The sequence below is a fragment of the Pantherophis guttatus genome, chromosome 3 (assembly GCF_059756535.1).
Source record: "Pantherophis guttatus breed Tessera chromosome 3, ASM5975653v1, whole genome shotgun sequence".
Taxonomy (NCBI): Eukaryota; Metazoa; Chordata; class Lepidosauria; order Squamata; family Colubridae; genus Pantherophis; species Pantherophis guttatus.
In genome coordinates this window covers 199,459,353-199,483,350 of record NC_142065.1, presented here as the reverse complement: position 1 = coordinate 199,483,350, position 23,998 = coordinate 199,459,353, and the positions used below count along the sequence as shown (strand labels likewise).

The 23,998-nt window shown below is 45.4% G+C and overlaps 1 protein-coding gene across 1 annotated transcript in view; it reads left to right on the top strand.

The window, feature by feature from the left end:
• The first annotated feature begins 2,325 nt into the window (after positions 1-2,325).
• Positions 2,326-23,998, top strand: part of HAS2 (hyaluronan synthase 2) — a 46,614-nt gene continuing 24,941 nt past the window's right edge. The window contains exon 1 of the mRNA XM_034422240.3: positions 2,326-3,445. The gene's annotated coding sequence lies outside the window, so the exon portion shown is untranslated. The remainder of the gene's footprint in view (positions 3,446-23,998) is intronic.

The following is a 23,998-nucleotide window of genomic DNA, read 5'->3' as shown; positions in this document are numbered from 1 at the left end:
AACCGGTCAGTCCTAGAGGAGATCAACCCTGACTGCTCTTTAGAAGGCCAGATCCTGAAGATGAAACTCAAATACTTTGGCCACCTAATGAGAAGGAAGGACTCACTGGAGAAGAGCCTAATGCTGGGAAAGATCGAGGGCAAAAGAAGAAAGGGACGGCAGAGAACGAGGTGGCTGGATGGAGTCACCAAAGCAGTCGGTGTGAGTTTAAATGGACTCCAGAGGATGGTAGAGGACAGGAAGGCCTGGTGGAACGTTGTCCATGGGGTCACGATGGGTCGGACACGACTTCGCAACTAACAACAAGAAGAAGTGGAAGAGAACTTCTCCCTCTCTCTGGCTGACAATTCGTACAATCATGAAGTTCCTCCTGACACATTCATTCCAGCACTCCTTAACTTTAACTCCCTAATTAGACTGCCTCTACGGTAGGTAATGGAGAATGTCTACTCCCTCTTTGACCTTTCAGATCTTGATGGTGGAAAAGACCTATTTCTATCCACCTTTCAGTAAAAACACCTTGGTCCCGTCCCCCCTTTAATTTTCTGCTTCATGCACAGTTGACATGATTAAGACTCCTTTCACAGAAAGGACATTACAGTTACAGGATAGAGTAGCTTCCGTGGCTTGGTTCCATCTGTCGATAAACTGATTATGTTCCAATGCTTGCTTTCTTCTACCCTCCTGGCTCTTTTTTCCTCTTATACGGCATCTGTTAGATGGCAAACCTGCTAGCAATGACTCTTGTCTATTTCTAATATCTAATCAGGCTTAGAATGTGCAGGTAGCAATAGCAATAGACTTAGATTTATATACCGCTTCACAGTGCTTTTCAGCCCCCTCTAAGCGGTTTACAGAGTCAGCATCTTGCCACCCCCCCCAACAATCTGGGTCCTCATTTTGCCCACCTTTGGAAGGATGGAAGGCTGAGTCAACCTTACTGTCCTCTAGTTACTTTAAAAGGTAAAGGTAAAGGTTCCCCTTGCAGATATGTGCTAGTCGTTCCTGACTGTAGGGGGCGGTGCTCATCTCTGTTTCAAAGCCGAAGAGCCAGCGCTGTCCGAAGACATCTCCGTGGTCATGTGGCTGGTATGACTAAATGCCAAAGGCGCACAGAACGCTGTTCCCTTCCCACCAAAGGTGGTCCCTATTTTTCTACTTGCATTTTTTACGTGCTTTCGAACTGCTAGGTTGGCAGAAGCTGGGACAAGTAACGGGAGCTCACCCATTACGCAGCACTAGGGATTCGAACCGCTGAACTGCTGACCTTTCCATCGTAAGCTCAGCATCTTAGCCACTGAGCCACCATGTCCCCAAGTCACCTTGCTGTCATCTAATAAAAGTAAGATGATCTTATGACGATCCCAAATCTAGTTGTGCTCCATTGAGGCTGATCCTTCTAGAAGTTGATAGGAAGACACGTGTCTAACAAAAGAGTTATCCATTCAAATGATAACAACCTGTGGAATGGCTTGCCTCCAAGAGTTGTGGGTGCTCCTTCACTGGAGTTGTTTTATTTTTAAAAGAAAAGTTTGACAGCCAATTGTCTGGATTGGTATAAGGCAGGGGTCTCCAACCTTGGCCACTTTAAGCTTGGTGGACCTCAACCCCAAAATTCTGGGAGTTGAAGTCCTCCAGGCTTAAAGTGGCCAAGGTTGGAGATCCTTGGTATAAGGGTCTCCTCCTTAAGCAGAGGTTGGTCTAGAAGACCTCCAAGGTCCCTTCTCACTCTGTTGTTCTGTAATTCAACAGGAGCCTGAGTGGTGCAGCAGACTAATGCTACTGTTAAAGGTAGTATTTAGCTTCCAGCTGCCTGCAATTACTGCGAGTTCGAATCTCACCAGGCTCAAGGTTGACTCAGCCTTCCATCCTTTCTAAGGTAGGTAAAATGAGGACCCGGTTTGTGGGCTCAATAAGCTGACTTTGTATAAAATATACAAAAGTATGAAGGCTTAACGCCTTGTAAGACGCCCTGAATCTCCGGAGAAGGGCGGCATATAAATCAAAATAAAATAATAATAATAAATAAATAAATAATTCAGCGAAGCATGAATGAGAACTTCCACAGAGGAGAAGACCCCATCAGGATCTGAGCCCCTACCTAGCCGCATCACAGATGCTGGAAAAAGGATCTTTTTTTAAAAAAATTGCACGATTCTTACACAAAACTGCAAACAGGATCGGGAATCGCCTCCTGAAATATCCCTGTTTGTGTTTTTTCTTCCCACTTTCTTTCTTTCTTTCTTTCTTTTTTTCTTTTTAAAAAAAAACCCAAACCCCTCGGGTGGTCTTTGCAACCTGAACTTTCTTTCCCTCCCATCCCCACAAGCCTTCCCGTCCTCCTCTCCTGATCTCGCAAAGCTGGGCAGGATCAAGGCAGCCGAGGCGCCGGGCACGAAGCCGTTGCGATGAATTAAACGCCGATCATCCGCAATCCCTCGGATTTAGCAAACGGAAAGCATCGGAAACCTGGATTTTCTAGCCAAGGCGGAGCAGAAATCCTTTTACAACCTAGGCTTGTTAATACGAGGCGGGGGGGGGAGGGAGGGAGGGAGCGAGCCAGAGCAGGGGAGGAGGAGGGCTTTGTAAAGGACCAGCCTCGTTTTTTCCCTCTACACGAAGAGGAAATCAGGTGGTGATAACATGCGTGTATTGCAATTCTTGACGAATGTTTGTAATTAACTCTAATTGAATTCATTCGTTTCCACTCGTCCTGGCTCCTGGAGCCCTTACACGCTGCTGCTGGGCAGTTCCCGCATCCCCCCACCCTTTTTCCTCTCTCTCTCTCTCCCTCCCTCCCCTCCTTCCTCTCTTCCTCTTCTTCTTTCTCTCTCTCTCTCTCTCCCCCCCCTTTTTTTGCAGGAGTTCCCTCCTCCCTCCCCTCCCTCTCTCTCTCCACCCTATTAAAACAACCTCCAAGCCTCACTTGTTTTAAAAAGACCCCCTTAAGTTGGAGGAGACACAGAATCGGCCGTCTGGGAAGAGGGAGGCAGAGAGGGGCAGGGGAGAGAAAGGAGGAGGAAGAGGAGGAAGAAGAAGAGGAGGTGGTGGTGGACGACCAGCCGGGCAAGGAGCAGAAAGCAGCACTGCGCGACGCCTGGAAAATATTCGCCGCCGCGGCTGGTGGAACCTCGAAATAGACGCTCCATTCAGTCCGTGGCCGCAGAAGCTGCCGCGAAGTTTTCTCCAGATGCTACGCCGGCCTCAACTTTTCGCCAACTTTCGCTCCGGGCGCCTGGAAGACTTCGGCGCCAAGAGGAATCGGCCGGCCGCTTAACCACGGTGCAAAGACCCTTGAGCAGCGAAGGGGCTAGGAGGAGGGCTCCGGAGGTTGTGGGAATTGGGATCCTCGAGAGGCAGAGAAGGCACCCCCCTCCCCCGCTGGCACCTTTTCCATGGTGGGGAGGCGAGCTGCGGCCAGCCTCGCCAGAACTGTCCCGGGAGAGTAAGTACATTGGTTATATTACTTCGATCGGTGTGTCTGTGTGTGTGGAAGGAAGGGAAGGGAGGAAGGAAGGAAGGAAGGAAGGGAAAGAAGGGAGGGAGGGAGGGAAAGAAGGAAGGGAGGGAAGGAAGGAAGGAAGGAAGGAAAGAAGGAAAGAAAGAGGGGGGGAGGGAGGGAGGGAGGGAGGGAGGGAGGGAGGGAGGGAAGGAAGGAAGGAAGGAAGGAAGGAAGGAAGGAAGGAAGGAAGGAAGGAAGGAAGGAAGGAAGGAAAGTCCCGGCAGCAAAAAGCCCGCCGTCGGTCTCCGGGAAGATCTTGGATGGGGCTATAAGATCCAGAAAGGCGGCAAGGTGAGTGGATTCCAGGATCATCATTTTAGTTCTGCTAAGGTCTTCCGCTGGGGGGGGGAGGGAAAAGTTCAAAGATCTGGCAACAGGGGAGCCAAGTCTTCCCCCGATTCCAAAGCGAGATCTTCCCGGTGGGGGCTGGAATGTCAGCGCCGTCGAAACAAGGGGACCATTTATTTGTTAAGGACAAGCAGATCCCTGCCCCGAGGAGCGCGGCGCCTCGTCCCGTTTTCAAAAACCTGAGCGCGGCGGCTAGCTGCTTAGTTATACTGCGGTGGCTCCCCCCGGGTGACCGATCTCTTGCAAGAGAAGCGATTTGGAAGAGGTTTTTTTCCCCCCCCGGGGGGATGGGGGGTGGGGTAGCTTGCAAGCTTCCCCGTTTAAATGGGGATGCCCGCACGGATGCGAGACTGAACCATGCCCCTGCCCCGATCGCTCGTTAAGAGCAGGGATCTGAGAAGGATCGAGGGAGTCCGGTGTTGGGAAAAGCTCAGAAAAAAAAGAGCCCAGGATCGGGTCTCGCTCGCTGCCCTGCTTTAGCAGCACCTGACCGGGAAAAGGCTCACCGCTTCTCTATCCTGCCATCTCCTAATACAGAGGTCTCCAAACTTTGGCAACTTTAAGCCTGGCGGACTTCAACTCCCACAATTCCCCAGCCAGCTTTGCTTTGCTGGCTGGGGAATTGTGGGAGTTGAAGTCCGCCAGGCTTAAAGTTGCCAAGGTTAGAGACCCCTGTCCTAATATACTCCTAATCAGGAGTGAAATCCAGCAGGTTCTGACAGGTTCTGGCGAACCGGTAGCGGAAATTTTGAATAGTTGGGAGAACTGGCAAATGGCACCTCTGTCTGGCCCCAGAGTGGGGTGGGAATGGAGATTTTGCAATCTCCTTCCCCCAGGAGCTGGGAGAGGGAATGGGGATTTTGCAGCATCCTTGCCCCTTCCCGCCCACCAAGCCATACCATGCCCATAGAACCGGTAGTTTTAAAAAAAAATTGAATTTCACCAACTGCTCCTAATATACCGAAGAACCTCTTCCGATTTTCTCCACCCCAAATTTGGGTTAACGCACCAAAATGCGATCTTTTTAAGGCGAGTTTTGTGCAGGGCAGAAGCGCAACTGATAGTGGAGCAGCAGCTGTGTTTCTTCCTGCGTTACGTATAAATTCACTTTCGTAGGCTTGGGTGGCGGGATAGAGACCCCCAAACCTTGATCTCTTTCCAAGGAGGAGGCAATATCCCGGAAGGCGGTTCATTTCTCCTCTCCCTCCTTCCCTCCCTCCCTTCCTCCCTCCCAGCCCAGAGAAACTTACACTGTCGCTATTTAGTCGCTTGTAAAAAAAAAAACCAAAATCATGAAGCTTGATTTCTACCCCGCCCACCCGGTTTTTTTTTCTCCTCCTCCTCCTCCTCCTCCTCGTTCCAATGGGTGCGGGGATGGGAAATGGGAAATGGGCGGGGTTGGGGCGCCCGAATCCCAGATGCTCAGAAAGGAACTGCCTGGCTAGGTGGCTCGGTGGCTAAGACGCTGAGTTTGTCGATCAGAAAGGGCGGCAGTTCGGCGGTTCGAATCCCTAGTATAGGTCTCCAGCGTGAGCAGGGGGGATGGACTAGATGACCTCTAAGGTCCCTTCCCACACTGTTACAGGTCTCCTTAATGGACAATCAGGAGGCAATAGAAAGGGGCATCCGAAAAGGTGCTCTTTTTTTTGCAGACTTTTTTTTTCTTTTGAAGACGTTTCGCTTCTCCTCCAAGAAGCTTCTTCAGTTCTGATTGGGTGGTGGGCAATGGAAGGATTTATTTATTTTATTTATTTATTTTATTTATAAAATTTGTATGCCACCCTATCTCCAAGGACTCAGGGTGGCTCACAACGACAAGCGACCAAGCGACTGTTTAAAAACAACAAATATACACAGAAGAATAAAAAGTTTTTTAAAAATTTAAAATTTATATTCCTATGTTCCTATCTTTCCATTCCCCACTATCCTGTCAAGAGCTGAAGAAGCTTCTTGGGGGAGAGGGGGAAACGTCTTCAAAAGAAAAGAAAAAAAACCAGAATGTCCAGTTGCCTTTTGGGAAAAAAAATGCACCTTTGAGAGACAACCAGGACCTGGATATGACTCAGAATCTTTACAGACTTGTAGAAATGGGAAGGTGGACTGTACAGGAAATTTTTGCTCTGCTCCCATGATAATCGAAGGGTGGGCTCTCTGCAGCCCTATATGCTGTTTGCACATGTAGCCCATATATATATAGCCCTTTTGGTGGAGCTAGGCGGTTAGCGACCCTTGCAAAGTTCTTAGCATGCTTTTGCTCTGGAATGTAGGGAGGCTCGGATCTCTAGATCTCCATCAGCCTGGACTTTCGGCTTTCTTTCGGGCAACGGGGGGGGCCTCTCTGAAGAAAGAGGCAGCGTGTAGCTCCGACGCGCTGCAGTAGAGGCGGTAGTCCTCGAACTACGACCACAGTCGAGCCCCACATTTCCGTTGCTGAGTGAGACCTTGGTGAAGTGAGTTTGGGCCCTTTTTTACGACCTTTCTGGCCACCGTTGTTAAGTGGAGCGCTGCCGCTGTTAAAAGTTAGGAACACTGGTTGTTAAGCGAAGCTGGCTTCCCCCTTGACTTCGCTTATTGCAAAGGGACCTTGCCACCGTCGTAAATATGAGTCGGTTGCTGAGCGTTCCGATCACGTTGATCATGTGACCGAGGGGATGCTGCAATGAAGTGTGGGAAAAATGGCCACCGGTCCCTTTTTTCCCCAGTGCCGTTGTATTATTATTATTATTATTATTATTATTATTATTATTATTATTATTATTATTATTATTATTATTATTATTATTATTATTATTGAGATTTATATGCCGCCCTATCTCCAGCGGGACTCGGGGTTACAACAAAGTTGTAACTTTGAACGGTCACTAAAAGAACGGTTGTAAATCGAGGACTACCTGTATGGCATGCCCCGTTGTCCGGGATTGGGAAAGGGGGGCGTTGTGGCTGGTGGGAATTTGGGGGGTGGGGGGGGAAGGAGGTGGATTTGCAACTCGGGAAGGGGTGAAAGGCTGCAGAGAAGTTGGGAGACAGGCGGCGCCCGCTTGCTCGGGGCTGGATAGGATCCACTTAGGAAGTGTAGGTACTAAGCCGGCTCTCCCCTTAAGAGTAAAAGTTGAGGAAGTTTGGAGTCCGCTGGGAAACTGGCTCATTTATTGAGCCGTGGCTGGATCACAGCCCTCGCCAGCGCAGCACGGAAAGGCCGGACCCGTGTTGGGATCAATTCCCATCCTTGCAGTGCCGCCTGCGCGTTCGCCATAGGATTGGAGCTGCGCCGGCGGCGTTGCAGAGAAGGCTGCGGCTTCAACGGGAGCGATGTGTGTCTGGGGGTGGGGGTGAGGGGGAAGTGTCCCTGGGGGTGGGAGGGAGGAGAAGCGATGCAAGCAAAGGCCGGGAAGGCGAAGACCGACGTGGCAGCCGCTCAGAAGCTCCGCTCGCCCGGGTAGCCGCGCTCTCCTCCCCCCCACCCTCTCCAGAGGGGACGGACGGACCAGAGCGCAGCCTAAGAGAGGCGAGCTGGCCCGCTGGGGCGACGCGATGCCTATCTGCAGCCTCTGGATGGAAGCCACTTTATTGTTCCAGCCACACCCACCGCTCCGAGAGAAAGCTGGGCCGGGGCGCCCTTCCTTCGCGATGAAGGCTCGGGTGGGTGGGTGGGGGTGGTTGAGAGCGCGCGTGGGAGCTGGCCAAGGGCGGTGGGTTTCCCCGCTTTCCACGCGTTTCTCCCGGGTGGTGCAAAGCGGTTAGGATCGCTCAGCGCACCCTGGTTCTGAGCGGCGGCGGCGGCAACCCGGGAGGAACTCGTGGAAAGCGGCCTCTTCCAGTTCAAGAAAACAACTGGGCTTTCTGGTTTTTCTTTGAAGACGTTTCGCTTCTTTCTCATCCAAAAAGCTTCTTCAGCTCTTCAGAGAAAAGAAAAAGAAAGAAAAAAAAAGAAAAACCAGAAAGGGAAGAGCTGAAGAAGCTTCTTCGGATGAGAAGAAGCGAAACGTCATCAAAGAAAAACCAGAAAGTCCAGTTGCCTCTTGAAAAGAAAAAAAAAAACACTTTTGAGACAACCGGGGTTGACTGGGTCTCGGTAGGCAGGGTCTTCACGCTTTCCCGTTTCCCCTGCTTTCTCTTCTGGGAGGGGAAACCAGGGAAAGGAAAGGAAAAAGTATTGAAAAGTTAAGAAAGAAAGAAAGAAAGAAAGAAAGAAAGAAAAAAAGAAAGAAAGAAAGAAAGAAAGAAAGAAAGAAAGAAAGAAAGAAGAGAAAAGGAAGGAAAGAAGGAAGGAAAGAAAAGGAAAGAAAGAAAGAAAGAAAGAAAGGTGAGAAAAGGAAGGAAGGAAAGAAAGAAAAGGAAGAAAAGAAAGGAAGGAAAGAAAAGGAAGAAAAGGAAAGAAAAGAAAGAAAGAAAAAAGGGAGAAAAGGAAGGAAAGAAAAGGAAGAAAGAAAAAGAAAGAAAGAAAGAAAGAAAGAAAGAAAGAAAGAAAGAAAGAAAGAAAGAAAGAAAGAAAGGAAAAGAATCCTCTTCAACCCCACGTGGCAGGAGAGCGAGAGAATAAATAAATAAATAATAACCCTGGGAAAGCCGACGATGAGCTCATTGAATGGAACTTCCCGCCTCCCTTTATGACCTAACGCCGCACCCTCTCCTGATTGGCTCCGGTCATGTGGAAGGGGTTCCCCCGACAGAAGCAGAAGGCTGAAGTTTGAAAAGAGCTTTTTAAAGTGAGCGCTGAAAAAACGTCCTTTCTTTCGGGCGGCGGAGTAGAAGGTTGCAGGAAAATAATAGGAACTTTTGTAGCCGGAGCGGTTTTCATAGCGAGAGAGAAAAAAAGAGACTTTCCCGTTGAAGTAACGGTTGTAAGGAAGGATGTATGTATGCCATCCATGGATTGTTTCAGAGGCAAGGAGATTTTTTTAAAAAAAGATTTATCAGGGCCGCTTTATTAGAAAAAAAGGCATTCTTTGGAGCTTAATGAGCCTTGCTCTGTTTAGATCCTGAAATCAAATGATGGTTTCTGTTGGAATTTAAAATATTCAGGAAGAAGAGTGTAGAAAACTAAAGCAGTAACTTGCACTGATTGTTCAGAATCTCAATAGAAAGAATGGATTTTCTAGCAGTTTATGATTCACCCAAGTATGTCGATGGATGTACTTGAACTGAGAATATTTTAGTGGGGGAAAGCAGAATTGTGGGTTCCCTTTAGTTGTGTTTTGGTGATCCTGTTAAGGGAAAATAGTAACCTTTTTTTTCCAGTGAAGAAAATGAAACAAGCAAAAGTCAATTGCGGAAGCCGGATTCACTGAACGAGCTTGATACAAAATCTGCAGTGATTCGCTAAATAACTTTGGCAAGAAAGGTTGTAAAATGGGGCAAAACTCACTTAACAAATGTCTCGCGTAGCAACAGAAATTTTGGGTTCAGTTGTAGCCGTAAATCAAGGACCACCTGTAGTCCATACTCTCTAACCATTTAATGAAATGGTTATAGGGCAGTGATGGCTAACCTTTTCTGGACCGAGTGCCCAAACTGCGTGCGTGCGTGAATGCGTGCGTGCACCTGAACCCCCAAAATCTAACAGGCTCCAGCTGTTCTTCTGCCCCACTGATATCTGACTCTGAAGTCAGCTGACAACTGTCAGATGGCCCTGGCCCCACCTCTGCCTCTGACGCAGAGCCCTCATCAGAGCCTTCCCCAGACTCCAGGAGTGGCCCATGTTGCTCCCACCAGTTCTACTGGCCGCTGGTGGGCCACAACAGGTTGTTTGCCTTCCTTTAAACTTTTTTTTTTTTTTAAATTTGATTTATATGCCGCCCTTCTCCGGAGACTCAGGGCAGCTTACAATGAGTTAAGCAATAGCCTTCATACTTTTGTATATTTTTATACAAAGTCAGCTTATTGCCCCCACAAACTGGGTCCTCATTTCACCTACCTTAGAAAGGATGGAAGGCTGAGTCAACCTTGAGCCTTGGAGAGATTCGAACCAGCAGTAATTGCAGGCAGCTGTGTTAATAACAGGGTGCTTAGACCACTGTACCATCAAGGCTCTTTCCCATGCTGGCTGGGGAATTCTGGAGAGTTGAAGTCCACACATCGAAAAAGTTGCCAACACTGCTCTAAACATGTATTTTCTTGAGAGAAAGGAGAACAACCACCCCAAATAAACACAAATACTTCATTCTCTCTGGTTTGGCATAAATATCAATGGCTTTCTCCTCTCAATTGACCCCATTCATATTTGGCTTTCCAAGCTCCTTTGGATAAATGGTCTACGAGGAAGATAAATAGGGAGCGAGGTGGTTCAGAGAGCAGATCCTCTGATCCAGTTTTTCTCAAGCAAGAATCCTCAAGAGGTGTTGGGGCTTCCAGAATTGTGCAATCATGGCATAGGACCCGGGTACCTTCGAGACCGAATTCTGCCACCAACAGCCTCCCACCGGCCAGTTCGCTCCCACAGAGAGGGTCTCCTCAGGGTGCCAGTAGCCAAGTTATGTCGGCTGGTGACACCCAGGGGGAGGGCCTTCTCTGTGGGGGCCCCAGCCCTGGGGAATGAACTGCCCCTGGAAATGCGTAAGATCTCCGACCTCCGTGTATTTCTCTGTGCCCTGAAGACCCTGCTGTTCCGCCAAGCCGGGCTATCAGTGTAATGATTTTTAAATTGGGTGTTTTAAATTTTTGGGGTTTTAAATCTGAGCCGAAATTATGCAATCATTTTAATTATTTTTAACGGATGTTTGTCTTTGTGTTTTTAATAGGCTGTACACCGCCCTGAATCCTTCGGGAGAAGGGCGGTATAGAAATAAATTTATTTATTTATTTATTTATTTATTTATTTATTTATTTATTTATTTATTTATTTATTTATTTATCACTTTTGGCTAGAAATTCTGGGTACAAAAGTCCCAGTATATTTGGGAGATGCCAAGTTGGCAAGGAATGTTTAATTGATTCAGAGCTATTTAAGAGAACTCATATTGGGTGCATCTTATAATAAGAGAATGTGTTGCATCCATCAGTGAGGTCATCTAAGTTAGGCAACAACTGGTTTCACACAGTTCCACCTCCCACAGCTTAAATGGCCTGTTAGACTACCATGCTGTAAGAAAACAAGAAAAGGGGTAAGGTTTTGTTTTTTTTCTCATCCCATGGAGCCTGTCCATCAGTTGGGACAATAGCTGTAGAAGTAGAGATACAGGCAGATGGAACCTGTTACCGGAGACCAGTGGTGGGTTTCAAAAATTTTTACTACCGGTTCTGTGGGTGTGGCTTGGTGGGCGTGGCATGACTTGGTGGGCATGGCAGAGGAAAGATACTGTAAAATCTCCATTCCCACCCCACTCCAAGGGAAGGTTACTGCAAAATCCCCATTTCCTCCCGATCAGCTGGGACTCGGGAGGCAGAGAATAGATGGGGGTGGGGCCAGTCAGAATTTTTACTACTCAAAATTTCCGCTACCGGTTCTCCAGAGTTGGTGAGAACCTGCTGAAACCCACCTCTGCTGGAGACCATTGAACTTCCTTCTCATCAGCCTGGGCTTACTCTGTCCCTTCCTTGGAAATTAGCAATATTCCAACATTTGAGGGGCTGCCACAAAGAAGAGAACTTATTTTCCAAAGCACCAGAACCCAAGACCAGAAATAGAGTAGACTAGATATAGTAACAGAGTTGGAAGGGACCTTGGAGGTCTTCTAGTCCAACCCCCTGCTTAGGCAGGAAAACTTACACCACTTCAGACAAATGGTTATCCAACATCTTCTTAAAAACTTCCAGTGTTGGAGCATTCACAACTTCTGGAGGCAAGTTGTTCCACTGATTAATTGTTCTAACTGTCAGGAAATTTCTCCTTAGTTCTAAGTTGCTTCTCTCCTTGATTAGTTTCCACCCATTGCTTCTTGTTCTACCCTCAGGTGCTTTGGAGAATAGCTTGACTCCCTCTTCTTTGTGGCAGCCCCTGAGATATTGGAACACTGCTATCGTGTCACCCCTAGTCCTTCTTTTCATAAAACTAGACTAGAAACGATGGAAACTAATCCAGCAGGGAAGCAACCTGGAATTAAGGAGAAACTTCCTAACAGTGAGAACAATTGTGAGTGCTTATCACTGGAGGTTTTTTAAAAAGAGACTGGACATCCACTTGTCTCAAATAGTATAGGGTCATGATGGCGAACCTATGGCACGCGTGCCAGAGGTGACACGCAGCGTCCTCTCTGATGGCACACGAGCTGTCACCTCCATTCAGCTGCGCATGTGCATGTGTCTCCTGCCAGCCAGCTGGTCTTTGGGTCTCTGCTGCCCATGTGTGGGGGGCAGTGTGTGTTCCAGGGGGTGTGGCATGCATGTATGCGTGGGGGGAGGGGGGATGCATGCATGGGGCCCACATACGCTTTGCATTTTGGGGGCGCTTTGAGCACTCAGTCCGGAAAAGTTTATCCATCACTGGTATTGAGTCTCCTGCTTAAGCAGGGAGTTGGATCTGAAGACCTCCAAGGTCCCTTCCAGCTCTATTTTGATTGTGATTAACCCTTTGTTTGCTTGATATTAGTGCAAGGATGAGGATGGTTCCTAATGACCCACAATCTATCAAATGGTTGTCATAGGATTAGCACTTCTGAATAGGTCATTCTTCCCCAGGATCTAGGATAGCTGAACGATACTGTAATACACACTCTGTTCCAAGTAACACAATTTGTGTGTGTGTTACCGATGAGTTGAGATTCTGTTCATTCCTGTCCTTATTATTGTTACTGATAGTTTGCCATTCCTGAAAGCTGAGCTTAACTCTTCTTTAATTTGCACTTCAAACAGAGAACTGATGCTTTTCCTGACTGAGCCCTGCAGTGAAGATCATAGCATGTAAAATCTGGAAGTGATAAATGAGTCGGAGATGAAGTAGCAGGAAAGCCCTACAGATGTAACATAGCATTTCAGAGTCTTCTCCATTGGCTGTTAAACTAAAAGGCGAGGAATGCTGACAGCTATTTTATGTTCAGAGTGAATGAATGCTGCAAATCGCTTGTGCTTCAGAATTAGATTTACTTCTGCTATTGCCAAAAATAAAAAATAAAAAAAAAGTTTATAGCAATCATAATCTTAGCCTGCTTCCCAGAAATCCAGCTTCCACTTAATAGCAATCATCTAATATTTGTAATGGGGAAAAGGGGGATCGTGTGGCTATGTGCTTAGATGCACATATCTGGAATTCATTACAACCTTCAGAGTAGGTTGATGCAGGGGTGAAATCCAACAGGTTCGGACAGGTTCTGGAGAACTGGTAGCAGAAATTTTGAGTAGTTCAGAGAATCAGCAAATACCACCTCTGGCTGGTCCCAGAGTGGGATGGGAATGGGGATTTTGCAATATCCTCCTCCTAGGAATGGGGTAGAAATGGAGATTTTGCAGTATCCTTCCCCTGCCACGCCCACCAAGCCATACCCACAGAACCGGTAGTAAAAAAAAAATTGAATTTCACCACTGAGCTGATGGTTCCTTTGAGCAAGACCTGCAAATTCAGGGAACACACAACCCATTTGCACAGCATTAACCTAGCCACAGATTAATCACATGTTCTGGTTGCGGATGACACAACATGCCATAATCTATAAAACACAAGTCATTAACTTAAAATATGGTTACCTAACTTGTCATTTAGTATATCGTGCAAAATGCTGACATGACATTGGTAGCCTCACACTGCAATGAACAAGTGCATCCATTCAATTTTGCAGCTACTAAGATTGTTGGCCGAGCAGGTACAAAGACAGCCAGGGAAATTATTGAAGCCTGGGAAATAGGGCCCTTGTCAGTCAACAGGAGTGCTGATTTACAACCAGCTTATCAGGTATTTAGGCGCTGAGGATTTGGTAGCCCAAGGAAAAAGCATCCAATCCCAGGCCATTAATATACTAATCAACCAATAGGAAGGCACCACATAAATAAAACACATAGAATAACCCAAAGCACACATTCAGGTAGAGAGAAGCTCCCTGAGGATGGGCTCCAGCACGAGTCCGAAAGTTTGGAAGATGAAAACTCTGGTCCCGGTGATCGACTCAGATTGGATCTTGCAATGCTGACATGATCCATATATGGAAGAGGGAGGTCCAGGCAGTTGGGCAGAATTGTGAAATTTCATTAAGGATGGACTCTTTTCTCCGTCTAGTAATTTTATTAAAAGTTATATTGAAAAAGATACCAATAAATACAAACTAAATAAAAATAGAAAGTGCAGTAAATAAAAAGCAGAAAACAGAAAAGTAACGCCCTATTTGTCTGATAAAACTTGTTCCTCTTTCATAACATCTATGAAACGCAAACACAGATACTCTTCAGCTTCACTTCTTAGGTCCATTATTCAAAACTATCCTTCAGTAACTTCAGTGTTAAAATACTTTGTTTTATTCTTTATTAATCAATAAATATGGAATACAGAATTAATAAATATGGATGGAAACTTACCAGGAGTGGACTTCAAAAATTTTAGCAAGGGGTTCTCTGCCCAGTTGCTGGGTGGGCGTGGCCATGGTGGGTGTGGCCTACTTGGCCTCCTGCACCACGACGGGGGGCATTTTTGCCCTCCCTGGGCTCCGGAGGCTTTCCTTGAGCCTCCGGGAGGGCGAAAATAGTCTCCCCAGGCTCCGGAGGCCCTTCTTCCCGAACTTCCGGTAGGCCCTTTTTTCGCCCTCCTCAAGCCTCCACATGGGCCCTACACTTACCTGCATCCAAAACGGGCCACGTGGGGACTGATGGGAAGGGTGGGGCAGGGTGGGCGGGACGGGGCCAGCCAGGAGTGGGATTTGGGGGTTCTCCGAACTGCACAGAATCTTAGCTACAGGTTCTCCCAAACCCCTGCGAACCCCCAGCAGCCCACCCCTGAAACTTACCAAGGAGAGATCTAGTGTGCAGTGTGCGTTTGGACGTAGAGGAGCTGCAATCCAGCACATCTGAAAGACCCTTAAAATAGTCATTAGACTATTTTTCAATCAGATTCATGAATAAAAAAATCGGATGATTTTCGCTGCTTTTGTCCTGAGGTGGGAACTGCTCCAGCCATACCCATTTCTCTTTTGAAGGCATATTCAGTTTGGGGCCGGAACAGTGCCAGGCAGGAGCTGTGGCAGTGGCAAATGCTATGTTCTCAGGGCTGGCAGATCCTATCACCTTCTGGGTGTCCATTTGCAATCGCTAACGGTCCCATTACGACCTGAGGGATGAAAAGTCAGCTTTGCCCCCCCCCCCAGGGCTGCAATCTTGAATGGCATTTGGCCATTCATCCATCTGCTTGCCTTCCGTTGCAATTTAGCTGCCTTCCAGATTGTATCTTGAACAGCCTGACACGTTAATCTTAAGAGCAGAAGTGATTTGGAAATTGCTTAGTGAATATTGTTTAGTTGGGAAACTAAATTTGGTTTCATTCCTGCTCCTTTCCTCAAATCTGGTGCCTTCCCTATATTTCGGCACTCGGGGATAATCCTTGACTTCAAATAGTTCCTTAGTAACCATCAAAAGTCACTAGTGGCTTTTTCAGCGTCATGAAAATTAGTGACTTTGACACAAGGACACTGAAAAAAGTGACTTACACCATTGTTCATATGCGCATTGTAGCATTCTCCACAGTCATGCGGATCAAGATTCAGACGCTTGGCAACTGACTCATATTTATGACGGATGCAGTATCCCAGGGTCATATGACCCTCTTTTGCAAAGTCAATGGGGGGGAGCCAGATTCACTTAACAACCGGGTTACTAACTTAACAACTGTAGGGATTCACTTAACAACGGTGGCAAGAAAAGTCGTAAAATGGGGCAAAGCGCACTTAACTGTCTCACTTAGCAACCAAAATTTTGGGCTCAGTTGTGGTTGTGAATCAAGGACTACCTGTACAATATTAAAACCCATGACGGTTGGGTCACCTGGGGACTGTTGTTCAGTGAATCTTGTCTGTAGCAACCATGCAATTTTCTTAGCAATGGCTTGGAAGAGATTTGTGACTGTTTTCTTCTAATATATTTTTCAATTTTCTCGTCTAACCTGATCCTACTTTCTCCTCCAAGTGTATCCAGAAGTAGCCACCAACTGAGCCTATAAAACAATACCCTGATATGAAAAAAAAAATGGCTGAGAATTGAAATTGTTTCATAATGTCCTGAAATAGCCAAGCCAATATGATGGATACGTCAGGGTTGTTAAACCCCCATCTCTGGAAGTCACCAGGTTGCTACGTGATGTGTAAGAGCTGGCCACTGCAAGTTGAATTTTCACATAATTAGATTGAAAGGTTGGCAGTTCAGCGGTTTGAATCCCTAGTGCCGCATAACGGGGTGAGCTCCCGTTACTTGTCCCAGCTTCTGCCAACCTAGCAGTTCGAAAGCACGTAAAAAATGCAAAGTAGAAAAATAGGGACCACCTTTGGTGGGAAGGTAACAGCGTTCCGTGCGCCTTTGGCGTTTAGTCATGCCGGCCACATGACCAGGGAGACTTCTTCAGACGGCGCTGCCTCTTCAGTTTTGAAACGGAGATGAGCACCGCCCCCTAGAGTTGGGAACGATTAGCACATATGTGCGAGGGGAACCTTTACCTTTACATTTAACCTTTGGTATTCTTCATGAAAAAAAACCTGGGCTATCACATCCCAGCGGTTCCATAGCTTTATTTAAAAGCACTGAAGTAAAAAGAAGAAGAAGATTGTGCTTTGTTTTAAGTCAGTGACAAAGTTTTCCCCTGAGTTCAAGGCAGCCAGAATTACATCTGTCAGGTTGATTGGAGTCATTTGAAATGGTGGACTTAATCAGGGATGCCCTGAGCCTTTTTTTTCACATGACCATTTGACTCAAAACAAATAACCTTTCCATTCACCTTCAACCTTTCTTTGTTATCGTTGCTGTTTTACTTCGCACCATCAATGTGTCGTGAGCTTTGCAAGGCTAACTAAACTAACATCTTTGCATCTAAGGGGGAAGGAAGGCTCAGCGAGGAAGGGTGGGAAAATGGGTGTTGTTGTTATTTAAAATGTCAGTTTATTTATTTGCACTCAGGGGAGGGTGGAATGTTTCTCATCTAGCATTGGTCCATGGCACTCTCTCCCCACTGGGAGATGGATCAGATTTCAATCTACCTACTGGTATGAAGAAGGGCTCCACCTTTAGGTAAATAAAACAAGACAAGAGGTAGAAATACTGTCTTAGTTCACAAGTAGCAAGAGCACTTAGCACTTCACAGTGGATTACAGCCCTCTCTAAGCGGTTTACAGAATCAGCCTATTGCCCCCAACAATCTGGGTCCTCATTTTACCGGCCTCAGAAGGATGGAAGGCAGAGTCAACCTTGAGCCTCATGAGATTCGAACTGCCAAATTGCAGGCAGCTAGGAGTCAGCAGAAATCACCTGCAATACTGCGTTCTAACCACTGGGCCACCACAGCTCTTGGCACAGTAAGGATAGCATGCATTTAGTGTGAGTCATACTGGATGGATTGATTTTACAAATTCATTATTTAGAAACAGATTTATATTACAAGGTTCAATCCATCAGAACAGAGCTGGAAGGGATCTTGGAGGTCTTCTAGTCCAACCTCTTGCTCAAGCAGGAGACCCTATACAATTTGAGACAAGTGGCTGTCCAGTCTCTTCTTAAAAACCTCCATTGATGGAGCACCCACAACTTCTGAAGGCAAGCCATTCCACTGATTAATTGTTCTCACTGTTAGGAAGTTTCTCCTTAATTACATGTTGCTTTTCTCCTTGATTAGTTCCCATCCATTGTTTCTTGCCTTGCCTTCTGGTGCTTTGGAAAATAAGTTGACTCCCTCTTCTTTGTGGCAGCCCCTCTAATATTATCACACTGCTGTCATGTCACTCCTAGTTCTTCTTTTCTCTAGACTAGCTGTACGCAGTTCCTGCAACTGGTCTTCATATGTTTAGTCTCCAGGCCTTTAATCATCCTAGCTGCTCTTCTTTGCACTGTTTCCAAAGTCTCAACACCTTTTTTGTAATGTTGTGACCAAAACTGGATGCAGTATTCTAGCTGTGGCCTTACTAAGGCTTTATAAAGTGGTACTAATACTTTACGTGTTTTTGATTCTATGCCTTGGTTTATACAACCAAGGATTGCATTAGCTGGTTTGGTCGCTGCCACACACTGCTCAAGAAGACCCACTCACAACTCTCTGCTACAAATTGTTGGTGAAACAGGCCAAGGGTGTCTGGCCTAAAGTCACCCAGTGCGCTTCAACACCTGAGTGATGACTTAAATTTGGGTCTCTCCCATCATAGCACAGGAAAATGCAACAGGGCAAATTCTCGGCTTCCTTTAAATTGCTGCCAGCCTTCTTAATGAAGTCCATCCAAGTTTTCCTGCCCATGGACTACATGGGGGATGTGCCATCTGTCAGTTCCAAATTTATCCTAATCAGTCCCATTGTGGGCACAGGAGGCCAGGGCTTGATTTAGTGGGTCCCAAATGGATTTTCATTGTCTAAGGAAACCCTATTCCTAGTTCCTGATTCCTCAGGACTTGATGAAGCATTCGGAATGTGCAAATATACTCCACTGACCAAGTATTGTATCATCATGGGTGACATTCAAATGAAATATATGGCATTGTGTCTTAGATGTCATATTCATACATGCAAATTGGATTCAGATTACTACATATGATTTGATTGACTGATTACATGTCGTCAAGCCAGTGTTGACTCTTAGCAACCATATAGACAGATTCCTCTTCATGAAGATGTCCCTAACCTGCTCCATAGCTAATGTAACTTAAGTGCATCCAACTTTCTTCTTCCTCTTCCTCTTCCTCTTCCTCTTCCTCTTCCTTCTCCTCCTCCCTTCCACCTTTCCCAGCCTTACAATCTTTTTCAGAGATTTCCAGACTATACTGCTTCTGTTTTTGTTTTATAGACTGTAAAGTGGATAAGGCTAATTTATATTAAATTGAGGGGAACTAGATTTGAACCTGCTACTTTTTTTTGTCACATGTCATTTCACTGGACTTACTGTTTGGACTGGTTTCAAAATGCAGTCATTATCAGTTTTTTCAAGTCAAGCAAGTGGTGTTTTGAAACTGTCTAGCTTCCAGATATGAAAACAAAACGTTATTAGTATATGCAGCTCGGGGTTGAACTGTTGGGTCCCTGGTGTTCTCTGAGCTTGGCTATTTTCCTACAGATGTTTCATTACCAGGTGATGTTACATCATCTGCATGTGGAAGTTTATTAGGTAAGCCAAAGACTTCCTCATTTTTAGCCCTTTACTTCAAGCCTGAGAACAGCAAAGTCAATTGACATCTTGTCGTCTGGCATCTAAAGATGAGGGATCTTTGGTGCTCTCTGAGCTTGGTTGTTTTCTTGCAGACATTTCATTACCCAAAATCGGTAACATCATCAGTGCTAGCAGGGAGTGTTGTTTCCTCTCAGTTTATAATTTGTCAATATTGCCCTGTCAGTGTTGGTGGGAATGGTCTTGGAGACTCTTTGGTTGGGCTATTTATTATTACCTTGTTTGACAGTTCCTTGATTGGGGTATTGTTAAGTTCTTGATTATTGGTCTGATGTTAATCTTGTTGTCAATCTATGTTCATCTGGGTGTTGGTTGCTGGTGGGGAAGTGTTTTGGTTTTTTTTTATTCCTTTTTTTGCTTGTTGGTTGTCTCTTTTTGGACAGTATGTAGATGTTGTTTATATCTATGTGTCTGTTGATGGCCAATTTGTCAGAGTGCCATGCTTCTAGGAATTCCCTAGCGTTTTTTGGATTGGATTGGATTAGGACAGTTAAAGCTTTCCCGCTTACAAGAAAACAACTAAGCTCATCAAGGAGCTCCCATTTTATCCTTGAACTGAGAATATTCCCCTTTATCTGTACCTAAAGGTGGAGAAACAAGCTAAATGTACCCATAAACAGGGATAAACAGGGAGCCAGCGGTGAAATCTGAACTGGTTTACTACCGGTTTGCTGGCCGCACATGCGCGCCATGCGCCAAATGTGTGCTGCATGCACGCATGCACAGTGTGCACCAAACGTGAGCTGCGCACACACACGTGCACTGCGTGCCAAAAAGAGGCTTGGGAAGGTAAGTAGAACAGCGTGGCGGGGGGGTGATCAGCTGTGGCACGCGTGGGAACCTTTTAAAAAACTTTTTAAAAGCATTTTTTACTACCGGGTCTGATGAATAGGTAGTAAAAAATCATTTTAAAAATTTTTTTAAAGAGCTCTGGCGATTGCGCAGCACAGCTGTGATCGTCGGAGCTTTTTTTTACTTTTTAAAAGTATTTTTTACTACCTATTCACCTGAACCAGTAGTAAAAAAAATGTGTAAATGTAAAAAAAAAGTCAGCTGAGCAACACGTGATCGCCAGAACTTTAAAAAAAAAACCTTTTTAAAGCATTTTTAACTACCGGTTCTAGAGAACCGGTAGTAAAAAAATGCTAAAAAAGTAAAAAAAAAAAAAAAGTTCCAACGATCGTACATCGTTCAGCTGATCGTCGGAACTTTTTTTTTACATTTTTTACTACCGGTTCAGCGAACCAGTAGCATTTTTTACTACCAGTTCGAACGAACTGGTAGTACCCTCCCGAGCTCCGTTTTTGCTGGCAGAGGGTTGCAGGAGGCCATTGAAGCTGAAAACGGAGCTCAGGAGCCCGTTTTTGCTGCCAGAGTGCTCGGGCCACACACCCTGACATGAGTGATGTCGAGCTGGCCACGCCCACCTTGACCATGTCCCCTCCCCCCAAGATCAGACACAACCCTGATATGGCCTTCAATGAATCGAGTTTGACACCCCTGTTCTAAACTCTACTCTTAAGATTTTCTTCCTTCCCTCTATAATTCCTGAGTCTGCAATCCGTAAGGAGATCCTTCCTTTTCCTTTGCAAACCGGTCTTTGAATTAAAGAGAGAGAGAGAGAGAGAGAGAGAGGGAGGGAATTTTCTCCCTTCTGGCTGCCAGTTTCACATGGATTGTGAACAGCTGATGTTGAACATTGTATGGCTGTAATTAAGTAGCAGCTTTTTTTCCCAAGCTTTTCAAAGAGATGATCCTTTGGTGTATATGAAGTCAGAGGGCGTAACTCTGAAATCAGATGTGGCCAGCAGATGGTGCGGTGAATATTATCAGCATATATATAGACACTGATAAATGCAAGGAAAATATGAATAATGTAACAGGGGAGAAAATAAAAAGAAGACCACGATTAGTATCTCTACAGTTTTTTAAGGCAATATTCTGGGTTGTTTCTCATGTGAAAAAGTTCCATCTTTATCTTAGGTGCATGAAATATATTACTTTTATTAAGGTCCCGATTCCCCACCGTGAGATTAAGTTTCATTGTGTTGAAGGAGTTTTGTTTTTCAGGACGTCTGCACCAATTGGATTGGAGCTGCAGGTAGTCCTTGATCACCAGCAGCGATTCACTTAACAACTGTGGCAAGAACAGTCGTAAAATGGGACAAAATTCATTTGACAACTGTCTTCCTTAGTGACAGAAATTTTGGGCTCGATTGTGGTCGTAAATTGAGGACTACCTGTACTAACGAACCTGTACAGTTCATTTAGTGACTGTTCAAAGTAGCAATGGCACTGGGAAAAAAAAGTGACTTATACTGTTTTTCATATTTTGGACAGTTGGAACATCTTCACGGTCATGTGATCAAAATTTGGATGCTTGGCAACTGGCTCATATTTATGACGATCGCAGTGTCCTAGGCAGTGGTGAAATCCAAATTTTTTTACTACCGGTTCTGTAGGCGTGGCTTGGTGGGCGTGGTGTGGCTTGGTGGGCGTGGCTTAGTGGATGGGGCAGGGGAAGGATACTGCAAAATCTCCATTCCCACCCCACTCCAGGGGAAGGATACTGCAAAATCCCCATTCCCACTCCGCTCTGGGGCCAGCCAGAGGTGGTATTTGCCGGTTCTCCGAACTGCTCAAAATTTCTGCTACCGGTTTTCCGAACTGCTCAAAATTTCCGCTACCGGTTCTCCAGAACCTGTCAGAACCTGCTGAATTTCACCCCTGGTCCTGGGATTATGCGATCCCCTTTTGTGACCTTTTGACAAGCAAAGTTAATGGGGAACCCAGAATCACTTAACAATCGTGTTACGAACTGAACCACAGGAGTGATTCACTTAACAACTGTGGCAAGAACGGTCGTAAAATGGGACAAAATTCATTTAACGTCTGTCTTGCTTAGCGACAGAAATGTTGGGCTCAATTGTGGTCATAAGTTGAGGACTACCTGTACTAATCTAATATCTAGATCAGATACAAGAATATGACAAGTATTGCATAGCATTAAAGAGGTCTGACCAAAAGAGGACAAAAGATGAAGCAGACTTGGTTTGACCTGATTAATAGAGGTGGAGCTCTTGCCTCACAATCAGGAGGTTGTAAGTTTGATCCCAGGTAGAGGCAGAGGTAGGGTCTCCTGCTTGGGCAGGGGGTTGGACTAGATGACCTGCAAGGTCCCTTCCAGCTCTGTTAAATGGCTGGAAAGAATTACAACAATCCAATACAATAATTCAGTATATTTATTTATTCATGATTAAATTGATTTGCCGTCCATCTCATTTCGAAGCAACTCGGGGCGGCTTGTAGCACAAAAACATTAAAATAATTAGAAATAAGTATTCCTAACACAATAAAATGAAAGTACCATCAAAGTATATATTACCAGAGTGGGGAAAAACTGACCTACTTAGTATGCTTAAAACAATCCATTAGCTTAAGTTTCTTTATCTTTAAACTGGACTTGGATCAAATAGCCTTTCGAAGCGGGGAAAACTTCAAAAGAATGTCCCTCAGGGTGGCAGGACGTATCATCCAAACTCAAGTGTCTCTGGCATGCCGTGCAACAGATGCATTTTAGAACTATTTGTGATGTTGCAAGGATTATGTATGATCACATACAGGCAAAGACAGCTGGGTTCCAGTATCCTACTTTTAAGTTTGACAACACTTGTTCTTCTATTTACTTGGAACACCCTTCCATCTTGCAGTTCCAAGCTATTGCAACGGAACACTTCCATATTGTTACTTCAAGAGCATCAGTTCAAATTTAAACTTTAGGTCAATTGGAGAAAAAAAAAGATTTGAGTGTAATCTGGGTGAAAGAATAATTATTTTGATATTTAGAATAGAATAGAATAACAGAGTTGGAAGGGACCTTGGAGGTCTTCTAGTCCAATCCCCTGCCCAGGCAGGAAATCCTACACCACTTCAGACAAATGGTTATCCAACATCTTCTTAAAAACTTCCAGTGTTGGAGCATTTGCAACTTCTGCAGACAAGTTGTTCCACTTATTAATTGTTCTCACTGTCAGGAAATTTCTCCTTAGTTCTAAATTGCTTCGTTCCTTGATTAGTTTCCACCCATTGCTTCTTGTTCTACCCTCAGGTGCTTTGAAGAATAGTTTGACTTCTTCTTCTTTGTGGCAGCCCCTGAGATATTGGAACACTGCTATCATATTTCCTCTAGTCCTTCTCTTCATTAAACTAGATATACCCAGTTCCTGCAACCGTTCTTCATATGTTTTAGCCTCCAGTCCCCTAATCATCTTTGTTGCTCTTCTCTGCACTCTTTCTAGAGTTTCAACATCTTTTTTACAATGTGGCGACCAAAACTGAATGCAATATTCCAAGTGTGGCCTTACCAAGGCATTATAAAGTGGTATTAACACTTCACGTGATCTTGATTCTATCCTTCTGTTTATGCAGCCCAGAACTGTGTTGCCTTTTTTGGCAGCTGCTGCACACTGCTGGCTCATATCTAAATGGTTGTCCACTAGGACTCCAAGATCTCTCTCACAGTTACTACTATTTAAAGCTGAAAATGCCAGGGAATTTTTCAACACGGTCCCCTTGGATAGTGAATGAAGCCTGGTTCATATAAAATATTATTTGGTTGGTTTTCTTGGCTGATATGTATAAGAACTAAAAAAAGACGTGTTGCAATCCCCCTTAATGTTTGAAATTCGAATAGCAGAGTGGGATATCCCTCTCGATTTTCACTTTCTCCTGTTGATACATTATTTATCCAGAGCAATTGAGATGAACTGCTTGACCCAAAGTCAACGGGGAAGCCAGATTCACTTAACAACCATGTTCCTAAATTGACAACTGCAGTTATTCACTTAACAACTGTGGCAAGAAAGATTAAAAAATGGGGCAAAACTCA